Genomic DNA, 16844 nt, shown 5'->3' with positions numbered 1-16844 from the left:
TCTGTAAGCACTCAGGCATTAACTAAAAAGCTCACGATTAATTTAAATCTCAGAATGGTGTGTCACTACTCCCTGATAGCAAACAAACAAGAGATTGATAGGGCAGTACCAGACCCACAGAGATTGAGTGGCAGGGTTTGGTTCCGCAGACCTGACTTCAAGGAACGTACTCCTGGTTTTAAGAATCAATAGAACATTTATGTCGATTGTGTCAAGCTCTTAAATCTCTTTCACCTCTTGATGTCAACCAATCAGATTATGGAATTTTTGAAAAAAACTTCAGTCCAAAGTTAGGTAGATATGTTGCTATGTGGATGGATGAACCTTCCCCCAAACAACTGCATTTTAGACCCAGAATCATAAATCATTTTTAATTGACTAAAGCTGGTCCCTAAAGAAGAGTAATCAAAATTCAGTCCTGGCTAATGAATCCACTGTGAAAGACAGTTGTAGCTCTGCTGATGGATGCCATTGTTTTTAAACAGCCACTAAATTGGTTCAATTAATTTCATTTGGATTTATGAATAAACATTCGTTCTCCGTTGGGCTTTCTAACCTGTCTTTGCCTTAGAAAACTCATCTCAGCTCCATCAATCTATGGTGTATTTTTTCCCCAGTGATAAGATTTAAACACTCAGGATTTTCTAATTTCTATTTTTTTGAAAGCCTATCTCCAGGGACATCACACATGATTGGGCAGTTAAAGCAGTCTATTGAGTAAAATATGTGAGAATGACTTAACAGAAGGAAATGTTAATGTAAAGAGAAAGTATGATTTAACGAGCTCTCTTGAAACAAGTTAGAACACTGACATTGTTGGGGAGGGGAGACTCCCAACACACTCCTGGCTTCAGGATTATTCCAGAAGCTGTAGTGAAGTATTTCTTTAAACTGCAAGAGTGTGAAATCTCTCCAAAGCTTTACCGAAAGCAAAAGAGGAATACTAATGAACACAAACTATAATACAATTCCAATTTTACAGCACACTTAACGTTGCTGATAGCTTCTTAGAGCATAATTAAGTCAAGTCGGAAGGAGATTCTAGTATAGCAATAGTCCTCTTGGCTGAGAAAGTGAATATTCGTTTAAGTATTATTTACCCTAGGCTGACAACGTGCAAGCCAGCACTGTGGCGTTTATATGGGGGATTGCAAGAAGCTATTCAAACTGTTTTGAGTATTTAGTGATTTCCTTTATAGTACAAAGGAACATCTACTTTGGGATGAGGGAAGAAGAAGGGCAATTATGTTTGCACACTTAAATTTCTCTCAATAGAGGACTAAAAAAAGCAATACTACCCCTCCAAAAATATAATGCAGTTTTCATATAACAAGTTGCTTAAATTAACTTAGGGAGTAGTCTTATAGAAGAGTGCATTGACTTTAAAAGTAAATTTCCCTGAGTAGGCTACTATTTCTCTCTAACTTCATAAAGTGAAAAAGACTAAACACTTTCTTCCAAAGACCACTATGTTGTAATTTTAAAATGCTTGTTAAAAATGAAAGGTAACATCGTTAAGTTTTGAAAAGAATAACCAGAAAATCTAACCGTATAACCTCAAATGAATTACTTAAAATGTTCTCCTCAACTGGGATGATCCCGCATCCCCTGAACCTGATGGCTTGGTCTTTATCCTTTTAGCTGATGCTATAATCTTCAGCTCTCAAAGGCTTTCTGCTAGTTTTACATTAATTCCACTGGCTTGGACTTGCCTCTCAAACCTCTTCTTTCCCCTTCTCCAGCCTCACCCAGCGAGAGCTGACTGGGTCGTATCCACTTGGAAAAAGGCTTATGTGTACATTTCTGACTGACTGCTTTCTATCTTTCCTTTGTTCCATTCCTTTACTTTTTCAAGATTTTATTTACATCCTAGGACTACTCATGTACTGATCAAAACTTTGCAGTGAAGTACAACAGAAATATCAAATGGGCTTATGTCAATGAAGGAGTTAAATAGACATTTTCCAGGCATTTGGCCTCAAATTAGCACTCTGGAATGTGGAGAATGTTTTAAACATAAAAAAAGCTGAGTTGTATATTATAATACATGGTAACTTTTTAAATGTTAGGGTTTCGTATCACAGAACATATACACTGGAAATTAAATGACCCATTGTTTTGAAACTTCTGCTGTTCAGATACTTACCTAAGTACTAGTTACAGTTGATTTAAAGACAGAGGCGGAGACCTCAAGTGCCTTGTGTATGATTTGAGGTTCTGCTTCCATTACTTTTTATAAAAGCTTGGACGAGTCAGATTCCCAAACATTGGACTGAAGATTGAGGGCTTATTTTACCCTTACCTTTGGGTTGGGCAGGTGTTTAATTTTTTAAAAGGTGGGAGAAAACAAAATACTAGAGCCAACAAATTGATTTTCTGCTGTTTTACTGAAAAAGGACTTTTTAATAAAAATTTTGGTATATCAGATAGATTTCAAAGGGTGAGATTTCTACCATGGGAAATTAGACAAATTAGACTCTAAGCTCTTTGAGAATATGATAATACAAAATGATTTACGATAACATAAATCTTATGTTTTCTTGTATACTTCACATTATTGTTTAGTTTTCTTTGAGGAGGTAGATAGAGATCTTGGAAGAGCTCAGAAAGCCATGTGATGCCATGAGTATCCAGTCAGTGGTCAAGTTGGTAGTGTTCAGAGACAATGGCTTGGGAAGGATCACAAAGCCTTATTGTTTTCCAGCCACTAAGTGGTGTCTGACTCTTTGTTACCCCATGGATTGCAGCACGCCAGGCTTCCCTCTCTTTCACTATCTCCTGGAGTTTTCTCAAACTCATGTCCATTGAGTCAGTGATGACATCCAACCATCTCATCCTCTGTCACCCCCTTCTCTTCTTGCTCTCAGTATTTCCCAGCATCACAGTCTTTCCCAAAGAGTCAGGTCTTTTCATCTGGCCAAAGTATTGGAGCTTCAGTTTCAACATCAGTCCTTCTGATGAATATTCAAGGTTGATTTCCTTTAGGACTGACTGGTTTGATCTCCTTGTCATCCAAGGGACTCTTGAAAGCCTTCTCCAGCACCACAGTTTGAAAGCATCAATTCTTCGGCACTCAGCCTTCTTTATGGTCTAACTCTCATCTGTATGCATGATTACTGAAAAAGCCGTAGCTTTGAGTATACAGACCTTTGTCAGCAAAGTGGTGTCTGCTTTTTAATGTGTTGTCTAGGTTTGTCATAGCTTTTCTTCCAGGGCTGTCTGGTTCCAAAATGCCTGCCCACACTTTACCATTCCTTTCACTCAGCAACCTCTCCTTTTCTTCACTCCAGTAATTACTTTTTCATGAAGGTAAAATTCCTGCCCTGGAGTTACTCCCTTCATTACTTGCAGAGGGCCACCTGGCGCTGGCCAAGGGGGAGCCAGAGGGGATCTATCTTTTCATTCCTCCCTTCTTTCCCTTTCCTTCCTCCCCCTCTTCTTTTTTCCTTTTCTACCTCCTTCAGAAAGAGTTTATGAGTTTATGGTAGTGATTCTTTCATTAATTCATTGCCCTGGAATCTTTGGATAAAATTAGGTAATTTAGGGAGGGAAGGAAGAATTCAGGGCAATTATTCTTATTTCTTTTTCCCCTGCCACCAACAAATGAGTAGACACCTTCCTTCATGTGGTCAGCTCTGCTGGGTTTTCTTAACACCTTCCAAATAATCGAGGGTTATCATGGGTTTCCCTATGAAGGATATTAGTAAGACAGGGAGCAATGTGGAAGCAACTAGCTTCTCCCCCTACCACCACTTCCTGGGGAAGCAAAATGATAGTAAAATCAGTGTATTGAGAGTGGAATCATGAACAGCCATTGACTGGGAAACTTCATTCCACTCAAAATAAAACATGTGCAGGAAGAATAGCTAAAAACTTTGCTTAGGGTTTTCCTTTCAGTAGTGCATGACACAGCAGATAAAAAGATGGTTTTGGATAGCTAGGAAGCCCACTGCTGAAGCCAAAAAAAAAGAAAGAAAAACCAACAACATAGAATTAGGTGACATCAAAGTAAAAAGATGATTTTACACAATGCAAGTGAATATGTCTGAATGCAGTGGAGCTTTTCAGGCATCTGCCTATATCCTCAGGCAGAAACTCTATAAATAAACCAGAACCATTAGGCCATTTTGAAAGCTCATCTAGAATTGTCAAGCCTATTCAATCACACTTTCATTTTAGAACGATAACAGAATCTGCCAGAGCATCTGAGGAGAAAAAATAAATAGTGTTCAAATTTGTTGTCTTATAGAAGATTTCTCTATCTTCTATCTATTGATTTAATTTCTGCTTTTAATTCACAAAATACTTGATGGTGTCAAAGTTATCCTGAAACTAATGTAACTGGCATAACATTTCTCCAAACAAGTGTCTATTAGGCCATATTTTATGTTTTGGGTTTTCAGGCATGCTAGACAGTTTTCCCCTCCTCTCTTAAAATGCTAATAGTCACTCTGATCACTGTTCTAATAAATAAGCTTCATTATTTTTGCTTATTAGAAATAAACTTATCAAGGACCTTCCAGAGAACAGGATTGAAAATGAGAAGAACAGAAAATTGCTGCAAGGGATGAAAGAGTAAATAAGATGAAAACTGAGGCCTTAGAATATCTAACTTCATAGTTTTGTCTATAGCTATTGCTATAGTTATCCTAGAGGAGAGTAAAGAAAGAAATTAAATGATGGGTGTTTTTACGTGCCTCCTCATACTACTGATGTGTGAGGGAGTACATTCAGTGGAACATGGATAACCACTGATTCATGTGGTTTTTGGAGATCTCTTTGCTAAGAGATATGCAGATGACACCACCCTTATGGCAGAAAGTGAAGAGGAACTCAAAAGCCTCTTGATGAAAGTGAAAGAGGAGAGTGAAAAAGTTGGCTTAAAGCTCAACATTCAGAAAACGAAGATCATGGCATCTGGTCCCATCACTTCATGGGAAATAGATGGGGAAACAGTGGAAACAGTGTCAGACTTTATTTTTCTGGGCTCCAAAATCACTGCAGATGGTGACTGCAGCCATGAAAGTAAAAGACGCTCACTTCTTGAAAGAAAAGTTATGACCAACCTAGATGGCATATTCAAAAGCAGAGACATTACTTTGCCAACAAAGGTCCGTCTAGTCAAGGCTATGGTTTTTCCAGTAGTCATGTATGGATGTGAGAGTTGGACTGTGAAGAAAGCTGAGTGCCAAAGAATTGATGCTTTTGAACTGTGGTGTTGGAGAAGACGCTTGAGAGTCCCTTGGACTGCAAGGAGATCCAACCAGTCCATTCTAAAGGAGATCAGCCCTGGGTGTTCTTTGGAAGGACTGATGCTAAAGCTGAAACTCCAGTACTTTGGCCACCTCATGCGAAGAGTTGACTCACTGGAAAAGACTCTGATGCTGGGAGGGATTGGGGGCAGGAGGAGAAGGGGACGACAGAGGATGAGATGGCTGGATAGCATGACTGACTCGATGGACGTGAGTCTGAGTGAACTCCGGGAGTTGGTGATGGACAGGGAGGCCTGGTGCACTGCGATTCACGGGGTCGCAAAGAGTCGGACACGACTGAGTGACTGAACTGAACTGAACTTGCTAAGAGGAGCCATGGTTTTAAGATTGGTAGGTGTTTGTATTAAGTAGCAATGTTTTGTCTTTTGTTTTTGTCACCATGAGAGAGACTGAGGTTGGTATGTATGGTATGCAGGAAGCAGAAACTAACCTTAAAAATCTTATGGGTATAAAGAGCAAAAACTTCCCTTCTGCAATCCTGGTTCTAGAGAAATGTCAGTGTAACCATGGTACATAATAACTGTAATAACAGTTTCCTGAATCATTTAAGAGTATTGCCTTATTTTTGTTCTTGGTCTTAGATTTTTCATTCCCTGTTGAATGCTGAAGCCTATCTATCTATCTGTCTATTGACTTAATTTCTGCTTTGAATTCACAAAACTTGATGGCGTCAAAGTTTACCTGAAACTAATGTAACCGGCATGACATTTCTCCAGACAAGTGTCTATTAGGCCATATTAACTCATTTAACTCAAGTTAAAGCCATTTAACTCTTCATAGGCATAGGCTTTATGGTTTAAATACCAAGCCAGATCTTTGTGCAAATCCATTATTAGAGTAAATTTGTAGAAGTGAAACTGCTGAGGATTCTGATGCTTGTTGACAATCTGCAATCCAGCAGGATTGTACCAATTTACATGGTTACCAGTATTGTTTTTTTCCCTCAAATACTTGTCAATGATAAGTATTCAAATTCTTTCCAATATTTGTTAATAGCAGAGGTGAAAGTTTAGACACCTAATTTAATTTTCTAAGGTTTTTAAAGCAAATACTTCACTTATTTTCATTTACTTATTTATTTTTATTTTTTTTACAATAAAGCATTTCAGCTACAAGTTTTCCTGTGAGCATGCTGCTGCTGCTGCTGCTAAGTCGCTTAGTTTTATCATTTCTTTTGATAGTTCCAACTGTTATTATTCTGTAAATAGTTTATATTGATAATTATAATTTTTAGTTCAAGTTTTTATGAGTATTTTAAAATTTCTATGTAGTTGTTCTTAGTTGAAATTAAAGTAAAAAACATTTCTAAAAAGTTGCATAATTAAGTCCATATTATGGCAAATTTTTTAAGGTTTTTTCTTATAGCATTTCATTTTATGTTTTGGTAAATATTCCAAGGATGTTTACAGTTTGCAGATTTTGGCAGGTATCTATAACTAAGGCTTCTTATGTTATCCAAAACTTTTATATCCTTTTTTGTCTATTTATCAGTCAGAGATAAGCCCACTGACAACTACAATCTTAAAAATTATTTATTGTGCTCCTAATAGCTTTTGTTTTATATTATTTTAATATTTAATGTTTGGTATGTCTATATTTAGTTCTATAATATCATCATGGTAGAACGTAACTTTCATTGACATAAAATAGTTCTCTTTTCTTCATTTAATACTTCTGACTTGAATTCTACTCTGTCTGATGTTAATAGAGAGAGCTACTTCTTTCTTTTTTGAATATTTTTAATGCCATTTTAATTTGTTGTATCTTCCAAATAGCATGCACAATTGTGGTTTTGTTTATTAGAGGTTGTTTGTTATTTATTTTGCTTGACTAAAGAGAGGCATTTGATTAATTTACTTTTCTCAGGATGACATATGTTTAACTTTACTTTTGCATCTTGTTTTATGCCTGCATGTTTTTATTCTTTTGTTCTTTTCCTATCTTTGCTGTATTGATTACATTTTTCTTAGTTTCTTTTTTTCTTTACTACTTTGGAAGTTAGCTTCATATTTATTTAACAGTTGGTTATCTTAAAAATAACACATTTCAACCTATATTTATCTATCAACATAAAGAATGAACAGTATATGCTTATTCTTTGATAGCAGCGTATGAAAATTTCATGGTTGTTTGAAAATGCTATCACATCACTTTTTCTTTTCTTTTTTTTTATTCCTCCTATCTTTATTTTTTTTAAAATTTTAATTGGAGGCTAATTACTTTACAATATTGTGGTGGTTTTGCCATACAGTCACATGAATCAGCCATGAGTGTACATGTGTTCCCTATCCTGACCTTCCCACCCTCCTCCCTCCCCATCCTATCTCTCAGGTCATCCCAGTGTACCAGCCCTGAGCACCCTGCCTCATGCATCGAACCTGGACTGGCCATCCATTTCACATATGTTAATATACATGTTTCAATGTTATTCTCTCAAATCATCCCACCCTTGCCTTCTCCCACAGAGTCCAACAGTCTGTTCTTTATGTCTGTGTCTTGTTTGCTGTCTTGCATATAGGGTCATTGTTACCATCTTTCTAAATTCTATATATATGCGTTAATATACTGTATTGGTGTTTTTCTTTCTGACTTACTTTGCTCTATATAATAAGCTCCAGTTTCATCCACCTCATTAGAACTGATTCAAATGCATCTTTTTAATAGCTACATAATATTCCATTGTGTATATGTACCACAGCTTTCTCATCCATTTGTCTGCTGATGGACATCTAGGTTGCTTCCATGTCCTGGCTATTGTAAACAGTGCTGCGATGAACATTGGAGTACATGTGTCTCTTTCAATTCTGGTTTCCTCAGTGTGTATGCCCAGCAGTGGGATTGCTGGGTCATATGGCAGTTCTATTTCCAGCTTTTTAAGGAATCTCCACACTGTTCTCAATAATGGCTGTACTAGTTTGCATTCCCACTAACAGTGTAAGAAGATTCCTTTTTCTCTGCACCCTCTCCAGCATTTATTGTTTGTAGACTTTTTGATAACAGCCATTCTGACCATCGTGAGATGATACCGCATTGTGGTTTTGATTTGCATTTCTCTGATAACAAGTGATGTTGAGCATCTTTTCATGTGTTTGTTAGCCATTTGTATGTCTTCTTTGGAGAAAAGTCTGTTTAGTTTTTTGGCCCATTTTTTGATTGGGTTGCTTATTTTTCTGAAATTGAGTTGTAGGAGCTGTTTGTATATTTTGGGGATTAATTCTTTGTCCGTTGCTTCGTTTGCTATTATTTTCTCCCATTCTGAAGGCTGTCTTTTCACCTTGCTTATAGTTTCCTTCCTTGTGCAAAAGCTTTTAAGTTTAATTAGGTCCCATTTGTTTATTTTTGCTTTTATTTCCATTACTCTGGGAGGTGGGTCATAGAGGATCCTGCTGTGATTTATGTCAGAGAGTGTTTTGCCTATGTTTTCCTTGAGGAGTTTTATGGTTTCTGGTCTTACATTTAGATCTTTAATCCATTTTGAGTTTATTTTTATATATGGTGTTAGAAAGTGTTCTAGTTTCATTCTTTTACAAATGGTTGACCAGTTTTCCCAGCACCATTTGTTAAAGAGATTGTCTTTTTCCATTGAATATTCTTGCCTCCTTTGTCAAAGATAAGGTGTCCATAGATGCATGGATTTACCTCTGGGCTTTCTATTTTGTTCCATTGATCTATGTTTCTGTCTTTGTGCCAGTACCATACTGTCTTGATGACTATTGCTATGTAGTATATGAAGTCAGGCAGGTTGATTCCTCCAGTTCCATTCTTCTTTCTCAAGATTGGTTTGGCTATTCGAGGTTTTTTGTATTTCCATACAAATTGTGAAATTATTTGTTCTAATTCTCTGAAAAATAGTCTTGGTAGCTTGATAGGGATTGCACTGAATCTATAGATTGCTTTGGGTAGTATACTCATTTTCACTATATTGATTCTTCCGATCCATTAACATGGTATATTTCTCCATCTGTTTGTGTCATCTTTGATTTCCTTCACCAGTGTTTTATAGTTTTCTATATATAGGTCTTTTGTTTCTTTAGATAGATTTATTTCTAAGTATTTTATTCTTTTTGTTGCAATGGTGAATGGAATTGTTTCCTTAATTTCTCTTTCTGTTTTCTCATTGTTAGTGTATGGGAATGTAAGATTTCTCTGTGTTAATTTTATATCCTGCAACTTTACTGTATTCATTAATTAGCTCTAGTAATTTTCTAGTGCAGTCTTTAGGGTTTTCTATGTAGAGGATCATGTCATCTGCAAACAGTGAGAGTTTTACTTCTTTTTTTCCAATCTGGATTCCTTTTATTTCTTTTTCTGCTCTGATTGCTGTGGCCAAAACTTCCAAAACTATGTTGAATAACAGTGGTGAGACTGGGCATCCTTGTCTTGTTCCTGACTTTAGGGGAAATGCTTTCAATTTTTCACCATTGAGGATAAAGTTTGCTGTGGGTTTATCACATATGGCTTTTATTATGTTGAGGTATGTTCCTTCTATGCCTGATTTCTGGAGGGTTTTTTTTTTATCATAAATGGATGTTGAATTTTGTCAAAGGCTTTCTCTGCATCTGAGATAATCAATATTCTTTAATAGCAGCATATGAAAATTTCATGGTTGTTTGAAAATACTATCACATCAATTTTTCTTAAAAATTTTTGAGTTATTAGATCTTAAAGCAATCCATATCAGAGCAAAATGGAGAAAAGCACAAGAGGATATAATATAAAGATTGAAGTTGTTTGTAAACAATATTAGAGTTAGAAGTGAAAAAAAAAAAAACACTATATTAAGTATCTAGAACAGAGGGGCTAATTTGGCAACCCACTCCAGTACTCTTGCCTGGAAAATCCTATGGACGGAGGGGTCTGGTGGCCTGCAGTCCATGGGGTCGCTAGGAGTTGGACACAACTGAGCGACTTCACTTTCACTTTTCACTTTCATGCATTGGAGAAGGAAATGGCAACCCATTCCAATGTTCTTGCCTGGAGAATCCCAGGGACAGGGGAGCCTGGTGGGCTGCCGTCTATGGGGTCACACAGAGTCAGACATGACTGAAGCAACTTAGCAGCAGTAGCAGTAGCAGCTATTAGGAATAAAATTAAACATTTAATTACTGTTTTAGGTTGAAATGGCTGATCATATTTTCAGGTATCTTGGTTCATTTGGCATGGTCTGATTTAAAATAGAGGCCATGTGGTAGTGAAACTTGTCCTGATATGATGAAGCCATGGAGTGTGGGCTGTACCCAAGGTGAGGGCTCTTGTGGAGATAGGAATTCCCTCACCAAGTCAGGCAGATAATAGAGACCACACAAGGCTTGTGGCGAGGACAGAGTTTATTGAAATGAAACAGAGAAGATTTCTGACATAGACATCAGAAAGGGATAAAAGAGAATACCTGCATCATTAGCTTGAGCATTATATACCTGTTGATTAGTTACTAAGAATGGATTAAAAGAGTGTATCAAGGTTGTAAAAGTTCTACCAGACCCTCTCCTACAACATATACCTTGAGATAACATGGACACAAGATTAGCCAGAAGGAATGGGTTCCTGTTAAGAAGCAATAACGTCCTCAAGCAAGATACATTGTTGTTATATAATCATTAGCACAGGACCTAAGGAAAAACATGTCTTCAGGCAAGATATATTATTGCTATATAATCATTAACACAGAGCCTAAGGAAAAACAAATCCTTGAGTGAGATGTATTGTTGTTTGAAGTGAAGTGAAGTCGCTCAGTTGTGTCCGACTCTTTGTGACCCCATGGACTGTAGCCTACCAGGCTCCTCAGTCCACGGAATTTTCCAGCCAAGAGTATTGGAGTGGGTTGCTATTTCCTTCTAGGCAAAGAAAGTATACGTCCTTCTTAAGGGGTCTTGGACTCATTATCAACCTGCCTAAAGTTAACTATATCAGTAGGGCCGCCAGAGAGAGGTGCCTCAGGGAGTTCACCCTCCAAACCTGTGTAGGTTTTCAACTAAGATGCTTTATGCAAGCAGGTCTCAGTGAAACCTGATCCAAGGTGAGCAGAAATGGGGTCTATTCCATGATGAATAATTAGCAACTCAGAATAAACCACTTTGTTGTTTTGTTGTTCAGTCGCTCAGTCATGTACAACTCTTTGTGACCCCATGGATTGCAGCATACCAGTCTTCGCTGTCCTTTACTATTTCCTGAAGTTTGCCCAAATGCATATCCACTGACGATGATGACATCCAACCATCTCATCCTTTGTCACCCCTTCTCCTCCTGCCTTCAATCTTTCCCAGCCTCAGCATCTTTTCCAATGAGTTGGCTCTTCACATCAGGTGGTCAAAGTACTGGAGCTTCAGCTTCAACATCAGTCCTTCCAGTGAATATTCAAGACTGATTTCCTTTAGGATTGACTGGTTTGATCTCCTTGCTGTCCAAGGGACTCTTAAGAATCTTCTCCAGCACCATGGCTTGGAAGCATCAATTCTTCAGCACTCAGCTTTGTTTATGGTCCAACTCTCACATCCATACATGACTACTGGAAAAACCATAGCTTTGACTAGATGGACCTTTGCTGACAAAGTGATGTCTCTGCTTTTTAATATGCTGCCAGGTTTGTCAGAGCTTTTATTCCAAGGAACAAGTATATTTTAATTTAATGTCTGTAGTCACCATCTGCAGTGATTTTGGAGCCTGAGAAAGTAAATCTGCCACTGTTTCTCTTTTTTCCCTATCTATTTGCCATGAAGTGATGGGACTAGTTGCCATGATCTTAGTTTTTTGAATGTTGAGTTTTAAACCAGCTTTTTTACTCTCCTCTTTCACTCTCATCAAGAGGCTCTTTAGTTCCTCTTTGCTTTCTGCCCTTAGGGTGTTGTCATCTGCATATCGGAGGTTGATATTTCTCCCAGCAGTCCTGATTCCAACTTGTGAGTCTTCCAGCCCTGCAATTCACATGATGTGCTCTGCATAGAAGTTGAATAATCAGGGAGACAATATACAGCCTTTCCCAATCTGGAGTCAATTCACCTTTCAGTGTCCAGTTCTAACTGTTACTTTTTGACCTGCATACAGGAGACAGGTAAGGTGGTCTGGTATTCCCATCTCTTTCAGAATTTTCCACAGTTTGTTGTGATCCACACAATCAAAAGCTTTAGTATAGTCAATGAAGCAGAAGCAGATGTTTTGCTGGAATTTTCTTGCTTTTTCTGTGATCCAATGGATATTGGCAATTTAATCTCTGGCTCCTCTGCCTTATCTAAATCCAATTTGTACAACTGGAAGTTCTCAGTTAATGAACTGTTGAAGCCTAGCTTGAAGGATTTTGAACATTACTTTGCTAGGATATGAAATGAGCCCAATTGTGCGGTAGCTTGAGCATTCTTGAACATTGCCTTTCTTTGGGATTGGAATGAAAACTGACCTTTTCTAGTTCTGTGACCACTGCTGAGTTTTCCAAATTTGCTGACATATTGAGTGCAACACTTTAACAGCATCGTCTTTTAGGATCTGAAATAGCTCAGCTGGAATTCCATCACCTCCACTAGCTTTGTTCATAGTAATGCTTTCTAAGGCCCACTTGACTTCACACTCCAGAATGTCTGACTCAATGTCAGTGACCACACCATTGTGGTTGTCTGAGTCATTAACATCTTTTTTTGTACAATTCTTCTGTGTTTTCTTGCCACTGCATAATTAGCAACTCAGAATAACCCACTGGAGCACAATGAAGTTGGATATAGTGTAGAGACCAGGTAAACTTGCTCCACAAATCCTACAATTCAGAGTTTAGATTTCATTTTATGGCCAGGAATGCAGTTCTGGTTCCCAAGAATGAAGTAAATTCTGGACTAAACAGCATCTATTGTAGTTCTCTGTTTCCATTAGTTCTTTGGAAAATTCTAAGAAGAAGTACACCTTTCTCACTCTTGTGTGCACTTTAGGAAATGTTCTCGAATATAGGATTTATGGTATGCAGAGGCAATATTACTTCCACAGAACGTTTTGTTTAAATTCCAATTATTAGGATTTTAACTTCACATAGATGTAATTCTTATGCCAAATTCTACCTACTCATGAAAGAGTCATGATTTGGAACCATCTGTGCTTTATTTAGGTATGCCTGAACTATTTCTTGTAAAACTACAGAAAAATTCTACTCCTTTTCCCCCTGATTTTATAGGCGTCTCTTTAATCAGCTAATAAGATCTGTGGTGAAACTATGACCATAGATAGTTGCCCTACCAGTTCTCTGTTTACTGAGAAGGTTAAAAAATGATCTAAGAACATTGTTTTGGAAAGGAACCAGAGCTTGCCTCATCTGGAGTGAAAGCAAAAAGAAGAATCCGGAAGTATCAGTTAATGTAGTGAGTGGGTGTTTGTGTGTGTAAGGAAGTGCAGGCCTGGGAGAGTTTTTTTTTTTTTTTTTTTAACTCCATGGTTTTTAGGAGTTTTAAAAAATATTTATTTACTGTGTTTTGTACTAGTTGTGGCACGAGGGCTTCTCTCTAGTTGTGGTGTGGGGGCTCAGTAGCTGCGGTGCTTGGCTTCCAGAGTGCATGAACGCTATAGTTTACGGCACACAGACTTCGTTGCCCCACAGCATGTGGCATCTTAGTTCCCTGACCAGGGATTAAACCCTGAATTAGAAGGTGGATTTTTTTTTTTTTAACCACTGGACCATCAGGGAATCCCAAGGGAGAAGTTCTTAATTGATCTTAAGGAACACAAGTGAAGAAAGATATCAGGCCACTGAGTTGGTTTCTGAAAAATTTGCCACGTTTAGTGTCTGTAACAATTAGTGGTAGAAAACCTCTGAGACTGTATGCAAAAAATATTTCTAAACCAGGTCTATTATCATCTAACTGTTATTCAACTAAATATAATATTTGGAATATTAGCATGGAGTGTCCTATCTCCCATAACTATCTAGAATACTATTCATTTTCCTTGGAGTCCTCAAATCAGAGTTTTTTGTTTTTTCATTTAACTTCCCACAGGATGTTGCTTAATATACCCATTGTAACATTTTATGAAGGAATAATGAAGCATTGTATGTAAATTGTAATTCACGTACAATGTCACCCTTTTTAAGTGTATTGTTGTTTGGTCCTTCAGTCATGTCTGACTCTTTGAGACCTTATGAACTGTAGCCTGCCAGGCTTCTTTGTCTGTGGGATTTCCCAGGCAAGAATACTGGAGTGGGTTGCCACTGCCTTCTCCAGGGGATCCTCTTGACTCAGGGATGGAACTAACATCTTCTGCATTGCAAATAGGTTCTTTACCACTGAGCCATGGGAGACTTTTAAGTGTATAGTTTGCTGCAAATGTATACAGTTATGTAGGTATTATTACAGTCAGCATACAGAATATTTCCATCATTCCCTCAAGTCCCTTTATAGCCAATCACCTCTGTCTACCTCAAGATTCCAGCAATAAGTGATCTTTTTTCAGTCTTCACAGATTAAAAAAATTTTTTGTTGTTGTTGTTTAAGTGTCTTAGGAAGGAAGCATTGCATAGATCCTGTATGATCCTGTATATTAACAGAATGGATCTGTCTCTATATAATTTTGTCTTGAATGTCTTAGAAATAGAGTCATGCAGTTTATAGTATTTTTAGTCTTTTTTGTCTGGTTTCTTTTCATCCACGTTATTTCATGGGTCCAAAATTCAATTTTTATTGTTGTGTAGTATTCTATTTTGGGAGAAGCCAATGGCACCCCATTCCAGTACTCTTGCCTGGAAAATCCCATGGACAGAGGGGCATGGTGGGCTGCAGTCCATGGGGTCGCACAGAGTCGAACACGACTGAGGTGACTTAGCAGCAGCAGCAGCAGCAGTATTCTATGACTCTACCATAATTATAGTGTTATTTATCTTCACTAAAAACCTTGTCACCTATAGACATATGGTGGCCATTTACCTTATGCTTTGCTGTCATGGGTGCTGAGGGTAAAAGTGCTAATTAAGACATAGTTCTGATGAGATATTTATATAAACAGATGAAGTTAATATAATAAGGCTAGGACAGGGAGAGGTATATTCATGAGTATAGAGAAGGGACATTTAGGATAAACTGAGCCTTTCAAGAGAATAAAAATCAGCATAGAAAAAAAAATGAAAGAATGCAGAACAGAGAGGAATTAACATGAAGACAGATAATAACATATGAAATGCTATGCTAATGCTAAGTCACTTCAGTCATGTCCGACTCTGTGTGACCCCATAGATGGCAGCCCACCAGGCTCCGCCATCCCTGGGATTCTCCAGGCAAGAATACTGGAGTGGGTTGCCATTTCCTTCTCCAATACATGAAAGAGAAAAGTGAAAGTGAAGTCGCTCAGTCGTGTCCGACTCTTAGCGACCCCATGGACTGCAGCCTACCAGCCTCCTCTGTCCATGGATTTTCCAGGCAAGAGTACTGGAGTTGGGTGCCATTGCCTTCTCTGATGAAATGCTAAGAACTTAACTAGAATATTAAGTTTAAAGTCTTGGTGGCAAAGGAGGCTAAGAAAATAAGTAGTAGCTGGAACTTGGGAGACTTTAAATGTCATGGAAGGAACTTGTTCTTTATTATGTCATGTGAGGGATTCTATGATATATTTTAAGATGGAAGAGTTGGTCTGATTTGCATTTTAAGCTATATTTAGTGTGGCAAGTGGAGTATGAAAAACAATTTTAGGTGGTCTTTGCCAATAATAATGAGGACCTGAATCAGACCAGGAATCTAAAAGGTAGAGAAATAAGAATCGGAAAGAAATAAGAAAGGAAAAAAACTTGGTTATTGAGTGGTTGTAGATGAAAAGGCATAGAGAGACAGAGAGGGTGATTCCCATAATTCCAGAAAGGATGTTGGGATGAATATTTGTGTAGTTTTGAAGAAGGGAAGTAATTTTAGTTTTGGACATAATGGATTTGAGGTGCCTACAGTGCTTTCAAGAGGAGGTTTTTAGTAGGCATTTGTGTTTATGAACATGACTTCACATGTGAAATTAAAGCAGAAGTTAGGAATAATTAACATATAGTGAAATACATGGAAATGAAAGAGTTAAAATTCTTCGGGAGTAGGGACAAAAATCCGACTCATGTCTGTGTTTTTCATGGCTCACAATACAGAGCTTGAAATGCAGAAGATGCTCCAAAATATTTATTAGGAAGATGAATTTCCAAATTAAATTTTGTCTTATGTCTGCACACTGGAATTCAGGGGATTTAGACCTATAACCAAGGCATGGAATTGCATGACCTATATAAAGGCAGCTGGATAATATTCTCTATCTATGGCAGATAGAGCTTTGTGCAATGAACAAATAATAACATTATAGTTATTTTCTGTTTCTGGGTTGTTGAGGGAAAGGGAGAAGGCCACCTGGAGCTTGGGTTGCACAGATTGCCAACCCACCACTATGTCTACCATTTAGTTCTACCTTGATTAAGCCTGAACTGGGTAAATGAGTGTTTCATCTTGCATTTTCCCACATAAACAGATGTCCTTACCCACATATAAATTTAGAAAACTGTGTGGTTTTAAAGAAAAGGAGGCTATTTTTCCAGTTAGGAAAAAGGTGGCTGTTTATCATCACTCTTAAAGACAAGTTTATTTT

At 37.6% G+C, this 16844-nt stretch overlaps 1 long non-coding RNA gene across 1 annotated transcript in view; it reads left to right on the top strand.

Moving 5' to 3' along the window:
- The first annotated feature begins 6580 nt into the window (after positions 1–6580).
- The window catches only part of LOC109559204 (uncharacterized), a 145020-nt gene continuing 134756 nt past the window's right edge, over positions 6581–16844 (top strand). Inside the window, exon 1 of the long non-coding RNA XR_011566596.1 lies at positions 6581–12321. This is a non-coding gene — a long non-coding RNA (uncharacterized lncRNA). The remainder of the gene's footprint in view (positions 12322–16844) is intronic.

The sequence above is a fragment of the Bos indicus genome, chromosome 5 (genome assembly GCF_029378745.1).
Source record: "Bos indicus isolate NIAB-ARS_2022 breed Sahiwal x Tharparkar chromosome 5, NIAB-ARS_B.indTharparkar_mat_pri_1.0, whole genome shotgun sequence".
Taxonomy (NCBI): domain Eukaryota; kingdom Metazoa; phylum Chordata; class Mammalia; order Artiodactyla; family Bovidae; genus Bos; species Bos indicus.
The sequence above is the reverse complement of the archived record's forward strand: the minus strand, read 5'-3'. Positions and strand labels throughout refer to the sequence as shown.